This window comes from Passer domesticus, chromosome 1, assembly GCF_036417665.1.
Source record: "Passer domesticus isolate bPasDom1 chromosome 1, bPasDom1.hap1, whole genome shotgun sequence".
Taxonomy (NCBI): Eukaryota; Metazoa; Chordata; class Aves; order Passeriformes; family Passeridae; genus Passer; species Passer domesticus.
The window spans coordinates 157,698,924-157,715,551 of record NC_087474.1 but is presented as its reverse complement, the minus strand read 5'-3'; the positions used below and the strand labels follow the sequence as shown (position 1 = coordinate 157,715,551).

General features: G+C 38.8%; 1 protein-coding gene across 3 annotated transcripts in view; it reads left to right on the top strand.

The window, feature by feature from the left end:
• The window catches only part of PTK2 (protein tyrosine kinase 2), a 187,792-nt gene that overhangs the window by 32,166 nt on the left and 138,998 nt on the right, over positions 1 to 16,628 (top strand). Inside the window, exons 1-2 of one of the 3 annotated variants that reach the window (XM_064398557.1) lie at positions 2,060 to 2,081; positions 7,959 to 7,985. The exons of 1 other annotated variant lie outside the window; for it this stretch is intronic. The gene's annotated coding sequence lies outside the window, so the exon portion shown is untranslated. Of the gene's footprint in view, positions 1 to 2,059; positions 2,082 to 7,958; positions 7,986 to 16,628 lie in introns of those variants that run through there. One more of the 3 variants, XM_064398550.1, reaches the window with a different exon arrangement.

The window sequence follows — 16,628 nt, the reverse complement described above, 5'->3', positions numbered from 1 at the left end:
ATGTCCCCAGCAGCTCTTCCAGTGTTTGACTGCCATTTCTGTGAAAGAGTTTTTCCTAACCAGGCTAAACCTCCCCTAACACAACTTGTTTTCCCTTTTCCTATTGTTTGTTACTGGGAAAGAGACTGACCCCCATCTGCCTCCAACCTTCTGTCAGGGGGTTGTTGAGAGAGAGAAGATTCCAAGATTCCTCCTGAGCCTCCTTTTCTCCAGGCTGAGCCCCACAGCTGCCTCAGCTGCTCCCCATCAGACTTGTGCTCCAGCCCCTTCCCCAGCTCTGTTCCTTTCTCTGGACACACTCCAGCACCTCAATGTCTGTCTTGTGATGAGAGGCCCAAATCTGAGCACAGGATTTGAGGTGTGGCCTCCCCGGTGCCCAGCACAGGGGGACAGTCACTGTGACTAATGTGACAGTGTTGCTGATACAGGAGATGCTGCTAAATGAGACCAAAGACTGCTGGGGACAGTCACTGGCCACTGTGTTGCTGATACAGGGGATGCTGCTAAATGAGACCAAAAGACTGCCCAGCCCAGCACTGGCCCTCTATGGCAGCAAGAAATGATATTTACATGGTTTGTATGCCTGGCCCAGTGGCTGGTGGCAGCTCTCTGCACCCTTTGCTCTTGCAGGAATTGCAGGGAGCTCAGTGCCAGCTGTGGGGAAGACTCTCATACTGGTTTGAACCTAATCTCCAGTAATTTCCTCAAATGCTCCCTAATGCTGAGACTGGCAGGATTTGTTGAATTGTGGCACTGCATTGATTTCCTTTTTGTTTTTCTATTTTTTTCCTCTCTTCTTCCCCCATCCCCTCCACTTGTTCTGTGATCATGTTCACCCTGAGCCTCACATCCTCCCTGCTGAGACGGGCCCAGATTTGGTAATCTGGCCTTCCTTGGCAGCTGCTCCATCCCTCAATCACTTCAGCTGCCCAGCTGTAGACATCTCTGCCTCCTTCTAGTGCAGAGACCAGAACTGGACACAACATGTTGATGCTTTTTTGTTCTGCATAGTAATACGTTTAAATGCCATGTTTTCAGTACCCTTCCTAATGTGACACAATGTTTTATTGCCTTTGGCCAGCTACTCCAGTTTGAGCTGATGATTTCAGAGAAAACAGTGACTCAGCCTTCCTCCCGCAGTTGGAACTGGAGAAAGTGCAAGTGTTACTTGGTTAAGGAGGTATTGCTCAGAATTTTTTCCCCAGATGCATTACATCACAGCCCTGTGTTGAAGTGCAGCTGCTGTCTTAGCAACTTGCTTAATTTTTTGAGATCCTTTTTGGTTTTTTGCATCCATTGATAGGACTTTTGCTGACCCATAAGAGCTTGGACTGCAGACTTGCAGAGTTCACTTACCCATTTTGTGATCCTTTAAAAAACCAATTATTGGGGAACTGCTCCATCCTCTTCTCTATCCAAACATTTCTTCCCCATAGGCAAAAGGTGCATATAGTACTTGTGTAGATACTGAGACTAAATTCTTTATCTGAGTTGCTTAGATACTGCATGTTCTGTAACTCAGTATGTAATGAGATTGATCCCACCTGCCCTGAGTAATGACTGAGTGATTTCTCTTGCTCTTCTTAATCTCCTTAAATGTAACTTCCACCAGAACCTTTTCATTTAATATCCTACTGTTCAGTGTGCCTGGTTGAAAATTTGGCTCCTGGTGGCTTCTTAGATAACTTGGTGGTCATGCTCAGTGATGTGGTGTAAATGAATTTGAAGTGTCAAGGTGCATACAGAGTTCAGCTGAGATGGAGGAAAACACAGGTGGATTATTCTGATGGTCTTAATCAAGGTTTGTATTTTTTCAATTTCAGAAACTGGTATTTAAGAAGCATAAGCAGAGTGATTTTGGAGGAGTATCAGTAGGAGAGGGGAAATTGAGATTTGAAACGGTTTAATGATTTTTTTGGTGTAGATGCTGTAAGCTAAGGAAACTCAATACTGATTTTGTTTTCAAATAGGAAGAGAAAAGCAGGTGCATACAGAAGAGTGGGGTAGTGAGAGGAATGTGACAGTAGACTGACAACAAGTGGAGAAATTATGGAAGCAGATATGAACTGAAGGTTCCTGAGGTATGGGATGAATCAGCTGATGTTTGTACTGGTGTAATACCACAAAGCTTTTGCATATTTAAAGACACTTGAGGTGTGTCTGATGTGGTGATCATCACACCATAGATGTCCTTGTACCTCTTTTATCAACCAAACACTTAATTTGAAAAAAACCTTCATGTTCTGTGCAGCATTTCAGTTGGTTCTCTCATTTTTCCTTGCTAAATTTTGTGTGGCTTTTGTGTTTCAGAGGCAGCAGCTTGCCTTAGAACTAGTGAGTGGTTAAAGAGAACTTCTCAAAAGCACAGCACAGGCTGTGCACGTTGCAGGGTGTCACAGCGGTTCATTGTCGGCTGCTTGCTCGTTAACCTTTTCAGCAGACAGAAATGAGAGCATTAAATCATTACTGCTGGTACTCACAGCTGAAGCAAAGATTTAAACCAAGATAATAAGGGACTCCAGTGCAACGTGGATCTCCTGTGAAGTAGGGCTGTAAAAACAAGATGTGTGGTTTGTATGCTGAATTTCTTCTGATCTGGCTATAGCACAAAAGAACTGCTGCCAGGTTTTGTGGGTGGAGGTGTCTGTCCTATAACTCTGCCCTCTCCATCTCTCCCCAGGGTAACAGATGAAGATTCAGCTGCTGGATATTCAGCTGCTGCTGTGCCTAAGGCAAATGCAATAAATATGTCAATAGGGGAAAAAACCCTCTAATCTGAGTAAGCAAATGGGGGTTTTGGTGCTGTTATGATTGGCATTTGAGTACTGTGTCAGGTATTGGTGTTTGCAAATCAGGGCTGCTACTGAAAGCCAAACAGCTGGAGCATTTTAAAGACTTGTAAGAATAATAAAATGTTTAGGGGAAATGGTCCTTTACAGTGGGGCACATCTGCCTCTCATTCTACACAGCTAGTAAATGAAAAGATTTTATTGAGTTGCATTGAAAATTGCCCTAAAAATTGCCTTAATGTGAAATGATATAATAAAAGGTTTTTAGCATTCAGTCCTGCAGATTGCTAAATTAGAAGTAGGTTAGGTGTAGGTTACAAATGAGATGCACTTTTAATGATGAAGATGAAAAAAAATACATATATAGAACAATGCAACTGGTGGTTTATACAATCTTTTAATCATACTGTAAAACTTTTTAATAGCTTTTCCTTAATAGGTGTGCTGTCAGGATGAATTCATTGTGTCTCCAAGGTCTCTGTTCAGTAGATCAGATGGTCATGGATAAATCCTTGAGTTTCTCAACAAGTGTGATTTTACAAAGCACATTTTTTGAACAATGACTTGTGTTTTGTGTTTATTTATTTGCTCTTTAAAAAAAAAAGAAAAATATTTTTACATAGATGATGAGATCTCAGTTACATTAAAGACCAGAAGAACATCCTTTTTAGCCTGCCAGAGAATGTAGGAAAAGAGACTTCCAGGTGGTTGGATCCAGCCTGTAAGACGACATCCTTCAGGCTAAAAGTTGAATATGCATCTGTGTTCCTAAATTATTTTGGTGGCTAAATAGGAAAATTGCATTTTATGTTGAGTCTGATATTCCTCATCTAGTTGCAAGGATTGTTGTCCAGTGACATGTGCTGTTTGGCTGCTTGGAGACTGTGGTCTGTGGTTCCTTGTGTGCTGCTTCACTTTTCCCTGGAAAGAGAGATTGGTTTATGAATTGAATATCTGAATTAATTTCAAGGGAATGCTGTTAGGCTGGAGTCAGCCAGCTCCTGCTACAGGAGAACAGGATTAAATTTCTTGTGGTCTGCTGCTTACCACAGCTCTGGAAAGAAATCAGTGCTGCAGATGGGGCAGAGTCTGAGCCTCTGGAGTTGTCCACTGAGCCATATTCTCATTTTACCTTGAGGCAGGAATGGGAAGCTCACAAAACATTCCTGTTTTTGATGATTAGATGTTACTCTTGGAAGGAAGATTTAAAGTTGCGGCTCCATTTTTAAGAAAACGTTCATTGAAACTCTGCAATGTAAAATGCAGTTTTATAAAAGAAAATACAGTGGTAGAGAGATCTGGTCCTCATGGCATCCATAAATCAGAAAAAAAACTATTGGTGTTGGGGTCCACAAAGCCCGTTTGGGGACTGTAGTGCCCAAAGTCATCTCAGTGCATATAGAAGCAATAATAGTATTCCTACTTTAAATTGCTGTCCTTTCTGTTCTTTCATGAATTCATGTGCATAACTGGTTTACTTGGCAAATTTTCTTTGGCTGAGGATCTTTCTTATTTTGTAGCACCTCTAATGTAATTTCAGCTTGTTCCTGGTCTGTTACAATCATCTGTGTCCAATATTACAGAAACCTTGCTTGGAAAGGAGCTGTTGAGGCCATCTGCTCCATCCTCCCAATATCTACATGGGATAAAATCAGTTTTCTCTGAGAACTGATTAGCCTTTACAAAGTATGTAAAAGTTTGGGTATGATAAAGAATACAATGTGAAAGTAATTTTTATTTCTTCCTGTTCAAACTGGCAGTTTGCTCCCTGCCAAGTAGCACAGGGAGATACCTAAGAATATAAATGCAAAACATGAGTGATCCCTTGAAAGGATCAGTAGGAGCAGCAGGACTTGAAATAGGATTCATTTTAGATTTCACTTTGAAGAACTACTTTGGAGCAGATAAAAAAAGTAAGATTGGTTCCTGTTGTACAGCTCCTGTAAATATGGTTTATGTGACAGCACTCCAAGCACTCAGAAACTGAGTTGTAGGAGAAAAGTCAGTCCAGGCCTCCCTGATGTGAGGGAATCCTTCCCAACAGGACAGCTCTCCAAAATGGCCTCAAGCCTCTCATTTTAGTCCCAAACCATTAAAACCCTAACTTTGGGGTTTTTCCTCTTCAAATCGCAGCACTGGTTGAGTTTCTCCTCTCTAGAGAATGAAATGCTGTAGTGTGCTTCAGAAAGGGGAAAGTTTTACACAGCAGGGGAGGAAAGTTTGTAAATGCAACCTGAAATGAGTGGCTACCTGAGTGTGTGCTCTCAGTTTACCTCTCTGTGAAGGAAGTTAGTAAAGTGTGGGCAGAATCCACTCATCTTTTTTCAGTGTTAGATGTTAAATTAAAAACCATATTTATGAATAAAACTAAGAGGTTTCAATCCAGAAAATACAAGAGTGAGCTGCAGAGATGGCGCAAATTCAATGATGAGAAAATTTCTAAAGTGACTCCACACTTGTAGGAACACTTGAAGGTAACGAGCATTTCACTTATTGTTGTGATATCTGTATACACAAAGGAGTAGAATTGTTACTGTTATCTTTGGAATTGTGAAATATTTATTTCATTTATGAATTGACATTTCTGTAGTGGCTGGTGTTTGCTAAAATTAAGATACATCAGCCTGTAGAGGACTTCGTGCTTGATGGAAATAATTGAGTAATACCATACAAGTAACCTGCTAAGTGCACATATGCACTTTTGAGTGTACTGATACAACCTTCAGGCTTCGATTTCTTCTGTCCAGCTTGTTTTTAGATCTAATGTATGTCAATTAATGGTAGAAAACAGTCTCTTGCACTACACTGTAATAGAAGAAGGTGCAGTTGCAGGAAGCTGTTCAGTAAACTTGTCCCAGGGGTGCAGCATCTCTTCAGTTAATGCACTTGTGGGACTAATTTGCAGTGGAACATGGAAGTAAGAAATCTTCACAGTGTTTGACTTAAATATAGCAGCAGTGCTGATGGTGTCAGTGCCCCATTTGGAAGGTCCTGGTGCAGTAACAGGATCTGTGTGAGCGCTGGCAGGGAGAGGTGACAGCGGAAACAGCGGCTCAGGGTTGGGGACAGTGCTGGGATATGATCAGATCTTCTCGAAGTTCAAAATCTCTGTGTGTGTCTTAGCTGCAGAGCTTTTCCCTGTTTAAGTTCTGAGATGTAAGTGATTGTTTTCTGCCTGTGTGTGTATAATAACAGTAATAACATATTTTTCTGGGGGGTTATGTTTGTCATTATTTTCCTGACATCTGTTGTGTAGGCACATTTAACCAAAGAGTCTGCTTCAAAAGTAATAAATGCTGTGATAAAACATCCCTAATACACAAAAATTAAAAGATTTTAATGCTCTTTAAAGTGTTTGTAGTAGCTTAAATATTTCAATAGTTGTTAATTAAAAATGGAATTTAAACATATGTTTCTGTCACTGTAGAAAAATTAAAACCAAAGATGGTATTTTCTAATCCACAGTTTTAAATGCTTTACTCCTGTGGCTGCAGTTGTATTGTATAGCCTAGTGGCAAGCAGGAATTCTTCTGTGACTTCATAAAAAAAAAGGGCGTGGAAACAATTAAACACACACAAACAAAAAATTATGCAACATTTATCTTCGTGGAACTTTCCAAATTAATTGTCACTGCAAATCTCTTTCTTATGGATGAAAGCTCCATTCCATGTGTGTTGATTTGGATTCTGTGCAGGAGCTGTTGGGTTTTTTTGCTTCCTGCAGTTCCTGTGTTTCCTTGGCTGCATCACCTGTCTCAAGGCATATCTTACATGTAAGATGGTTTTGTTCCTAAGCAGACAGCATGATGAGCATCTTTTAAATTAAATTTTTAAATATTGTGTTCTACCAGAGTAGGGCATTCAGTATTTTCTCTGGGTTTTTTGTGGTGTCCTGTTTGCCTTTGCTTTAAGTGTGTTTCAGCTTTCTGTGTTGCTGTTTCATCTCCTCAGAGTAGTACAATTAATTTTTGAAATTTTTCGTAGGCTGCCTTTAAATTTTGGGTGTAATTCTCTTGTTATTCAAGTTTCAGCATGTTTTCTGGCCACAGACATGAATTGTAAAACCTGTTGGTGAGAGCAGGGCTAATAAATTTATTAAGCTTCATTATTTTTCTAATAGGTAGCAAAGCAGTGACCATCTGCCCCTATAATCTCTGCATCTGTTTCAGCTGCTGGACCTGTGTTTAAAGTTCAATTTCCATGTGGATTTTGTACCCAGTGTGACAATTTATTATTCAACTTTGCTGCTTTCTTTAACCAAATAACTCCACAGATCTTGTCTTTAGGTTCAGTTCAGTTTTTCTCTCATTTATTTTACTGGTTCCCCTTTCTCACCCCACCATCCCACTTGTAATTATTTCAGTTTTCATTAACCCTGTGATGTGTGTCCCCAGTCCTTGTCCTTAAAGACTTGAGTAATTATTTCTTTTTAGTTCTTTGTGGGTTCTAGTTTCTGTTCTGGACTCTGATGGGCTCCTCAGGTCCCAGCCATGATGATGTGTACTGAGATGACAATAGAAAAGCAGGCAGGAACAATATAATGACCTACAGTTTAATGTCTGATTTTTTAGTGCATGATTTTTATATGTTCTGTTTAGATTCTGAGACAGTGATCGTTGTTTGCAGCTCAAGACAGCCATAGCAGTTGCTATAAAAATGTTCAGCAACTGTGTCTAATGTGTCTTGGTGACAAAAATCAGTGTCCTTTCTGTTAATATTATATCTTGTGTTCTGTGCCTATCCACTTGCAAGCTTGGCTACTTTGTCTCTAAAGATTTAAGAATAAAGAAAACATTCTATAGAGTCCTCTTCATTTACAAAGACTATCCCTGACACTGAGCTCTGAAGTTCTGTAGGTGATGCTGGTGAATTTTGTATGTAACACTTCATTTGTGGGTAGTGACCTGTATTCTGCTGCAGTAATTACACTCATTGCCTTCAGTATAATCTTTGTCCTTCAGTCAGGTGAGCAGAGCATAATCCTGTTAATGAACAGGATGAGACAAGGAAAATGCTTTTGATTTGCATGTGGCATTCATTGCAGCCAGCAAATTGCTTCAGATAATGTGCTTTATTAAACAAGTATGGCCTTGCAGAAAATTATGAGGTCACTTCAGTTGCAGAGCTATTTTTTCTTCTGTTTCTAAATGTATTCCTTTATTGTTACAGATATTTCAAGACTTCCCTTGCCAGCAGGTAAGTTCTCTTTTTTTTCAGTTATGTCTCGATGTGACAGCAGACAGCTTTTAAGGGCTTGCTTACAATACAGTCATGCTTTTATATAATCAGAATATTGGTTCTTACTGGCACTGTCATGGTACTTAGTCACGTGGGGATCTGAGGTCAAAACAAAACCTGTTGAGATACCGATTTTTTTTCCATTTAAATGGTATATTTTGACAAGGGGAGGAGGTGACTGAGGTGTATTTATAGGCAGTGGTTAAATATGTGTGTGAGATAGTTAATGCTTAAAGCAACTCAGCAGAACGTGGGATACAGCTGGCAGGGGAGCAGATTAGGAGCAGCCACAAATGGTTTTAGTGGTGGTTCAGAGAGGCAGAGTGTCACTCTAGGACACAAAATAGAAAGATTTTCTAAGGTGAAAAAGAAGGAAGTTTAATTCTGACTCCAACATTTATAGATTTTTAAAAAGTGACAGTGGATTGGAGGGTGAAAGTGCTGCCTCTCCAATGACACTGAGCAAACTAATAGTTCATCAAATTTTTCCTTTTCTAGAAAAGAATGTAAAACAATTAATTATTTACATAAAGTCTGTGAGAAAGTTCATTACAAGAATGTAAACATCAGAAGGTTTAGAAGAACTCAAAAGAACGGGGCAACAGCAGAGTGCAAAGAACTGGGCTTTGGGGGGTTTATGGGTGGAAGGAATCTCCCCAGGTCATGGTGGGGAAGGTGACACAGTGTTCACTTGGCTGGAGTCACAGGTGACTTGTGGCTGAGCTGCTCTATTGGACTCTTCTATCAGTGGTGTTTAAAAATTAAAAATAAAAACCCTAAACCTAAAAACAGACAACAAAACCTCCCCAAAACATGGACCCCTCCAAAAAAACCCAACCATGCTGATCTGATTTTTTTAAATAGCATTTTTTGTGTATTGTTTGTTACATTTGTTACATTTGACCTTTAAGAAGTTTTAAAATTCATGCATTCATTTGTGCTGGGGGCTGGAGTTGTGATGCAGAGCTCACAGTGAGGATCTCTCCTGATCCATGGCAGGTATTCCTTGTTTGTAATGTGAATTCTGGAATCCTGGCTGAAGTGCATTTTTACTCCTGATTGATCAAAGGATTGGATTTTTGCTGTTAGGCCTGCGGCCTTTTATCCTTGCCCTCTGCCATCATAATTTTGGTTATGTATTCATTCTTTCATTTGTTCTTGCTGGTATTAACACCTGCTGTGAAGGTAGCTGCTCTTTCCTGTTGGAATCGAATGGCAATTTCAGTTAAAAGCTTGATAGCTGATACGTTGTAGTCATTTCCACAAGAAATTCAGAGCAGCTCTTCTGCAAAAAAATAATCATGTTTTCTTGAAGCAGTGAAGGCAAGTTTAAATGTGGAAGTCTTATTTTAAGAATGATGTCTTTAAAATAGTTTTGAATGCTGAGAGTGGTTGTGAAGCAGGCACTTATGGAAAATATTGGAAAAATAAATACCTGGTGTTTAGGTCAGGCTGACAGCAAGATAAGGATTATTGTTAGGTTTTTTTTCTGCAGCTTCAAGAACAAGGATGTGTGATGAAACTTTTTCTGAGTTAATATTTGGGATTTGAAGAGTTTGGCTGGTGGGAATCTGAGTTACAACGAGATTATTCTTTTCAATTTGAGCCTGTGTGTGGGAGTGTCCTAATTGTACTCCAAGACTCTATCTTGCAAGTACTGATAGAGGGCAGAAGTTTTCCCAGGATTTTCAAAGGATGAGCTTTCCCCATGGCATGGCAAGAGGACTTTAGAGAGGACAGAAAAACTACACACCATGGCTTACCTGTAGCAGAGATGTCACTGTCCCTCCTGGTAAAAGAACTAAGGAAATTTGTTTTGAAAATATAGTTAAAATATTGTTAGAAGGGAAGGCTGGAGTCTCACAGATGTCTGTATTGTCTTGTGGCATTTCAGTATTTTTATTAATGATCATGAAAATGGACTTGATTTGTCTTTATCTGCCAGTAGCACCAACACAAAAAGTTACAAGTACACTGGATGGTGTGATTAAAATTCAAAAGAAATTTGATAAATTGCAAAAGCAGCCTGGATAAGAGATATAATATAATTGAATAAAGATGAGGTTCTGCATTCAGATGGGAAGTTTTAATCATCAAAACTCATCTTTACAATAAATAATGGTATTTTCTTATTTAAAGAACTTTTTTCTCCTGAGTGCCACTTTCGGCGGTGAACAATAGATGTCACTAGAAATGTTCTCACTTTTGCCACCTGGTTTTAGTGCTCTAAATTTTCATCATAATATGGTATGGGGGGGGCTTCTGCAGTGTTTGAAGATTTTGCAGTAAGGACACTACTTCAGGTGGTGTCTTTATTGTAGTGTCTTGTTTGAGGTTGGATTATACATAAATTTGATTTAGGCAGTGATATAACAAGGTCATCCAGAACACTTATTTCATAGCAAAACCTTGTAAGGAAGGATTGTTTCTGTGCTGGAGAATGCATTCGTTGATGAGGTCGTTAGTTTGATAATTACTCAGGAGAGTTATCCTGAATTAATCTGTACCACTGCTTTGAAGCTCATGGGTAACTTGGGTTTTTACTGCCTTGTAATTGAGGCTATGGAGATGAGCATAGAGAATTTTTGGAATGTCAGCTAGGAGGGGTTTGGAGAACAATTTGCTAAAATATTATAATTTTGAAGGTGGGTAGAGAACACAGTTCTTCTGTCTATAAATGAAGTTCTCTTGCAACACAAGTGTGTTCACAGCATGCCTGAGGGCATGAGAGACTGTTTCTTCTGGTAAATGCAGTTAAACTTTCTCTGTTGACACTGTTGGGATTAAAAACAATTCCTCCTGGATTTTGTCTCACTCTGAATTTAAAAAAGCTCTAGTGTCTGTGTGATGTAGGTGACTTTTCCTAAGAGCTGGTCCTTTGTTCTTGATCCTGCAGTGCAAATATGTCTTCATTACCAGAATGAAGAAATAGTAAGGAAGCAAGAAACTGTACCAAAGAACAAGAAGAAAATAAAAACAAATATAAGAAACAAGTATATACTGGATTTTTTGGTTTAAAATTCAATAAAACATTATGCCAAATTGAATCTCAGGTACAGTTGTTGGTTCTCGATGACTCCTCCAGATAATATCTTCTAGTGAGTCAAATAAAATCTTGCTGACTTCTAATATAAAGTATCGAAAAATTAATAGGAAATACATCTTTTGCCTAGGTCTTATTTTAGATATGCAGCATACTTTAGATCTGATGGGTTTGTGTTCACTTTTTGCTGTATAATGTACAATTTAGGTAAGCACCGTTTGCACACTGTCATTGTTATCTTGAAATATTAAATGGTTTTGTAACTATTTTTACTTCCAAGTCCTCATTTAGGACAAAAAAAAAAAAAAAAGAAAAAGTTACACAATTTCAGCTCAACCTAAGATATTTCTGAATTAAAGGCATGTCCTCATTCAGTCTCTTGGTGTGTTTGCTCTTGCTGCTTACACAGGGCCTGCTCATGATCCACTTAAGAAAATCAGATTCATCTCCTGGCACTTTCCACAGCCTTGGAACAACCTCCTGCTTCCCCTTCCTCTTACCCACTGGGCAGGAGATGGGGTGTTTAATGTTGTGCTGTGCAAAAGATCTTCCTTATCCTAAACCTACACCTGCCTGTGTGATGAACTTAAATACAGCAACCAGAATTTCCAAAGCCCCAAAGGGTTGGGTTCTTCCTACAATGTGAAAAGACAGAAAATTAAAAATTGGTTGAGGTATTGCCAGAGTTGCAGTAGGCAAGAATTGACAGAATTGAGGTTATGCAGAATTCTTAAAATAAATGTTCACATGTATTACAGAGGGTAATAAATTATGCAACGATTATTCATGCAGCTGAGAATAAACTCAGTAGCATGAGCAGAGAACTGTTGTTAATATCCCTGCTTAAAGGGGGGGAAAACGTAACCAACTGTGTAGGCAGAAGTAAAAAAAGTACAAAATAGTGGCTTTTTGATTTGTCACTTCAGTTTTAAGTAAGAATTAAATACAAGCTGCATAAAGACTGAACATTTTAGAATCCCTAGCATGGTGCTGAAGGGATTGCACAAGGAAATCTGTACATCTCTAAGAGCTGTACTTTCAGTAATCCCTTGGAAAATCAGGATTTTTTTTTCTAGGAATGTTTGCAAATGTTACTAAAAATTCTGATTTTTAAGCAACAGTAAACTTAGTTTTCATATATTTATAATGGCTTGGGTTGTATTGATTTTATTTGTGTGATGAGTATGGAACTGAAAACAGTTTATGAAATATTAGTGTTGTCAAGTTGGAATAACTGCCTGCATGCCCTGTGCAGCTCTGAAAATGTGAGAGCACTTTTCTTTTGATGCAGGTGTGGGCTGTAGCTTGAATTCTTTTCACTGCCAGCAAGGCAGGTGTTATTGCTGGATTTCCAAATTCCTTATCACAAAACTGCTGTTACTACTGGATGAGGTTATTGCTGACAAAGCTTAAATGTCACTTGGAAGAACTTTCTCTTGTTATTTGTGCATTAAATCTTCATATTTTAGAATTTTGTTGAGTAGTTTTAAAAGGTTAATCATCTATACCTTAGAAAATGCATTTTCCCATTGTTATATACCTCTGATATTAGGAAAAGCAATGTATTTATCCTTTGTAAACTTTCACTGTTGAGTGTCTCATATTTTTGTGTTGAAGGCTTGGGGAGGTGTCAGCTTGACATGAAATCTGTGTATTTGCCAACCTTTCCAGTGAAACTTTCTTGGCTTATTTTGGCTGTGCTTTTGACACTGCCCTCTTCCCTGCATTCCCATCTATATTTTATAGCTAATTGCTCACACAGGGCAAGAACAACAGCGAGATTTGGGAAGAAAAACATTCTTATTAGTGAGGCTGACCTGTGTAGTGATACTGAGACGATGAGATATATTAAACATCTCAAGAAACTGTAAGTTAGCTAAATTGTATTGGTTTTTCTTTAGAAATTTGAGCCTGACAGGCCAGACAGTTTCCAGGCCATCTCTCTGTCCATTTATTCAGTCCATAACTTCATCAGTTTGTGTGTTATGGTGCTGTCATGGCAGACAGTGTTGAAAGTCTTGCTGAAGTTAAGAGAAATGACAACTCTTTGTCTGCCAAGCTTGTATTTTAATCAAAGAAGTTCATTGATCAGGCATGTTTTCCCTTTCATAAATCATTGCTGACTATTTTATTGTCCTCATTTGTTTAGAAATGGCTCCCCGTGTTGTCACTTCCATCACTTTGTCATAATGGAGGTAAGGCTGACCAGCCTCAGTCATCCAGACCCTCCCCTCTTCAAGTTCCATTTGCTTTCTTCCAGCTGTCAGGATCCTCCCCCATTTGCCAGGGCAGTATGTGAAATGATTTATAGTTAAGAAAACTTGCCCTGGCTGCAGAACATTGCTTTTCTGGGATTGTGTATAGGGATAGAGGAAAAAGGAGGAGAGGGGGTAGAAGAATAGAAGTTTCATTATTGGCGAATTGGGAGTATGTATTAAAAAAAAAATCAGGACATAAACCAGGTTTATTGGGAATGATATGGCACCCCTGGTATCTGCTCTAGACTGATTTTATACTCAAAGAAAGTGAAATTTGATATATTGGGCACTTAATGGGACTATGACATGATTCCATAAGGAGGCAGGGAGTAAGATTTCATGACATGAAAGGTCCTTCAAGTCCTCTGTCCCATGTTCCTATGAATCCTAACAAGCTGCATCAATAAAGTCTGACACTTTAAAATAAACAAAAAAAATCAGCAGTTCAGCACATTCCCCTATCATCTCCTGTAGTTCTGGCTCCCATGGTTTTGGAGACATCCACACTGCTGTGGGGGTTGTTCTTGATTTATTCCTGGGCAGTCATCTCCAAGTGGAAGCACTCCGGCAATCAAGGGTGCATCATATGCAAATGTACCACTTGAATGCATAGTATCTAAGATATTTTGATTTGTTTCAATTAATTTTTCATTTAGAACAAATTGGAAATTTTTATCTGCTTCCTTAGAAATTGATATTTCAAATGACACCTTTAGGAATTATGCTGTTTGGAGGGAGAAGGATACTTTTCCTCATGAAAATTGTTTTTTGCAAGTGGCAGAGAAATGTGTGGCTGCTTCACCCTGGATAACCTGAAATATCCTGAATTACAGTTACGCAGTTGAGCTTTGAATGAAGTCAGCTGCAAATACTCTTCATTCTTTTAGATAGTGTATGTGATTTTGTTCCTACTTTGGAAAGTTTATTTCAGAAATAATAAGATTATACTTATTTTCTTGCTGAGGATGGACAAGAAATTTAAGCCTCAGTGTCATGTGGGCACCTGGTGACAGTCCCCAGCCAGGTTTAGCAGGGAGAGATTTGTCAGTCTTCCATGTGAGAGGTGGCTAATTTGTCTTGTGTAGTTAAGGGTACAAGGAGTGGGGATCATTCAGTGCTGTATTTTAAACATACTAATAGTTGTTATTCTTCTTAAAATTATAAAAGCAAGGCAAGTTACGGAGCTTTTAAACAAACTGTAAAAGAAGAAAACCTTAAAAATTCTTAGGGTTTTTTTTTTGTTGTGGGGGGGAAAGGACACCTTGGACAGAAACTATTGAATCTGAACTACAGATTTTTGTTGGTACAATATCAGAGGAATTGCAGCGGAACTTAGAGCTCTGTACTGCATGCTGTCAAAAAATAAATAACTTGTAGTAATGTTTTGCTTGGAACAGGATGCTTGTGTACTCTGAGAAGATGTTTACCTGTTTTGGTCTCAAAGGAATAGAGAGCAGAAATGGTTCCTTGTGGGTTCTGTGCCATTAAGTACAGGTGGATATGCAGGAGCTGGCAGTTCACACTCAGCTGTGCCTGAGGCATTCCCTAAGTGAGGAAAGTTGTTTGCACTCTGTACAGCCACATGGATGTTCTTGCTGGCAAACTGGCTGGTGGTGGTTGTGCAGAAACAGCTGGCAAGGGTTATTCTAAGGATGTACTTGGAGATCTGAATTGAAATGTTGTCTGAATTGGGTGGTTGCACATTTTAAAAGGGTTTTTAAAGGGTTTTTGATAAGTGGTTAGGAGTTTCAGGATTGTTTTTTACTTTTGTCACAGCAGGTTTTTTTTGGTTTGTAAAAGTTTTTGTATAGGCAAGGTAGAGAATGTGTATCTGCTAAGAGTGATTGGAGAGTTCATCTATCTTCTTTTACAGGAGAAAAAACAAACCAAGAACAGCCTTGCACATGGAGCAGTGTGCTATAATCAGGGCATCAGGATATTGGGAATGAGCTTCTGCTGCTCCTTTACAGCACAAAACCTTCAGTGCCTGTCACTGAAAGTGTCTTGTTCTGGTGCAGAATTACTTAAAGAGAAGATGAAATCTGGCAAACTGAAGAGTCCAATAATCATGGTTCTTAAATATGTGTTCTTTAGTCTGTTCTGCTGATGCTCATGATGCATTCATTGTTTTTGTACAACTGTTCCACAGAAAGTGCAGCTTCTGTGAATATCTGTAACCCCTTGCTGTAGTGTTGGGGTGTGTCACTACCCAGGGTCTTCACAGCAACAGCTGTGCAGCCAAGGAAGGGTGGGGATAACTGTGAGTGAAAGAAAGAATCTCAATATCAAGCTGGATCTTGTGTAGTTGGCTTATACAAAATGTTAGTTATTAGTGTGTGTTTTGTTCTGCAAGACCTGGGCTGGGAGTGGCTTGGGATCTTCTCCCAAAATACACACGAGCTTGTTTGAAGAGGAACATCACTGACTACAGTGAACCAAGAGGAAAAACATTGTATGGTGAACTTTAATCAACTATTTTGTTCTAAGTTACGCCTAAAATGGCCATAAATAAAGGATTCTATGAGCTTTCTTTTAGTTTATTTTTACATCCTTAATGTATAGTTTGAGCACTTTCCTTGTGCCTTTACCTTGTAACTTAATTGTGCTTTGTTTGCACAGCAAAGACTGGGAAAAGGAAGTAAGAACAAAAATTGATAACTATGGTTTCTCCCCTTCCTTTTTTTTATTTTCAGAGGAAAATATTAAATGTATTATTTAAAATAGGAACATATTTAAGAAAATATCCCATCACCTTATGATACCACTAATTTGAATATGAAAACCTGCAAAAATTCTGTCAGGTATAAAACTGATGTTCTTCAGGTTTTCATATGGAAGGGTCAAACTTAACAACAACAAAGTCTGTTCTTGTAGTAAGTTCATTTTTCCTCAGGACTTTACTCTGAGGAAGGGTCAGGATAACAGAAGAGGGCCATTAAATGCCTGTGCTTCCATTAGTGGGCTGGAATTACCCTTGAGATGGATGAGAAACTTTTTAAGAAATTCTTACATTATTTAACACTGGAACAAAGATGTTTTTCAGATTATATCTTTGTGCACTAATTATTCCTTTAAGAAGATCTTTAAAGTTTCTAGTTATTGTCCATTCAGATGACTTACTGGAATGGTTTCAATGGTTTGATTTTTTTTTTCCCCATGACAATCGGGAAGAATTATCTGTGATAAATCTTTTTGTGAAAGGTTTAATACAGAGAAATACTGGAACTGTGTTTCCAGGATTAATAGACTTTATGTTGTGATTCACATTGTCTTTAGATGTCTCAGTGAAGCCAATTTCAT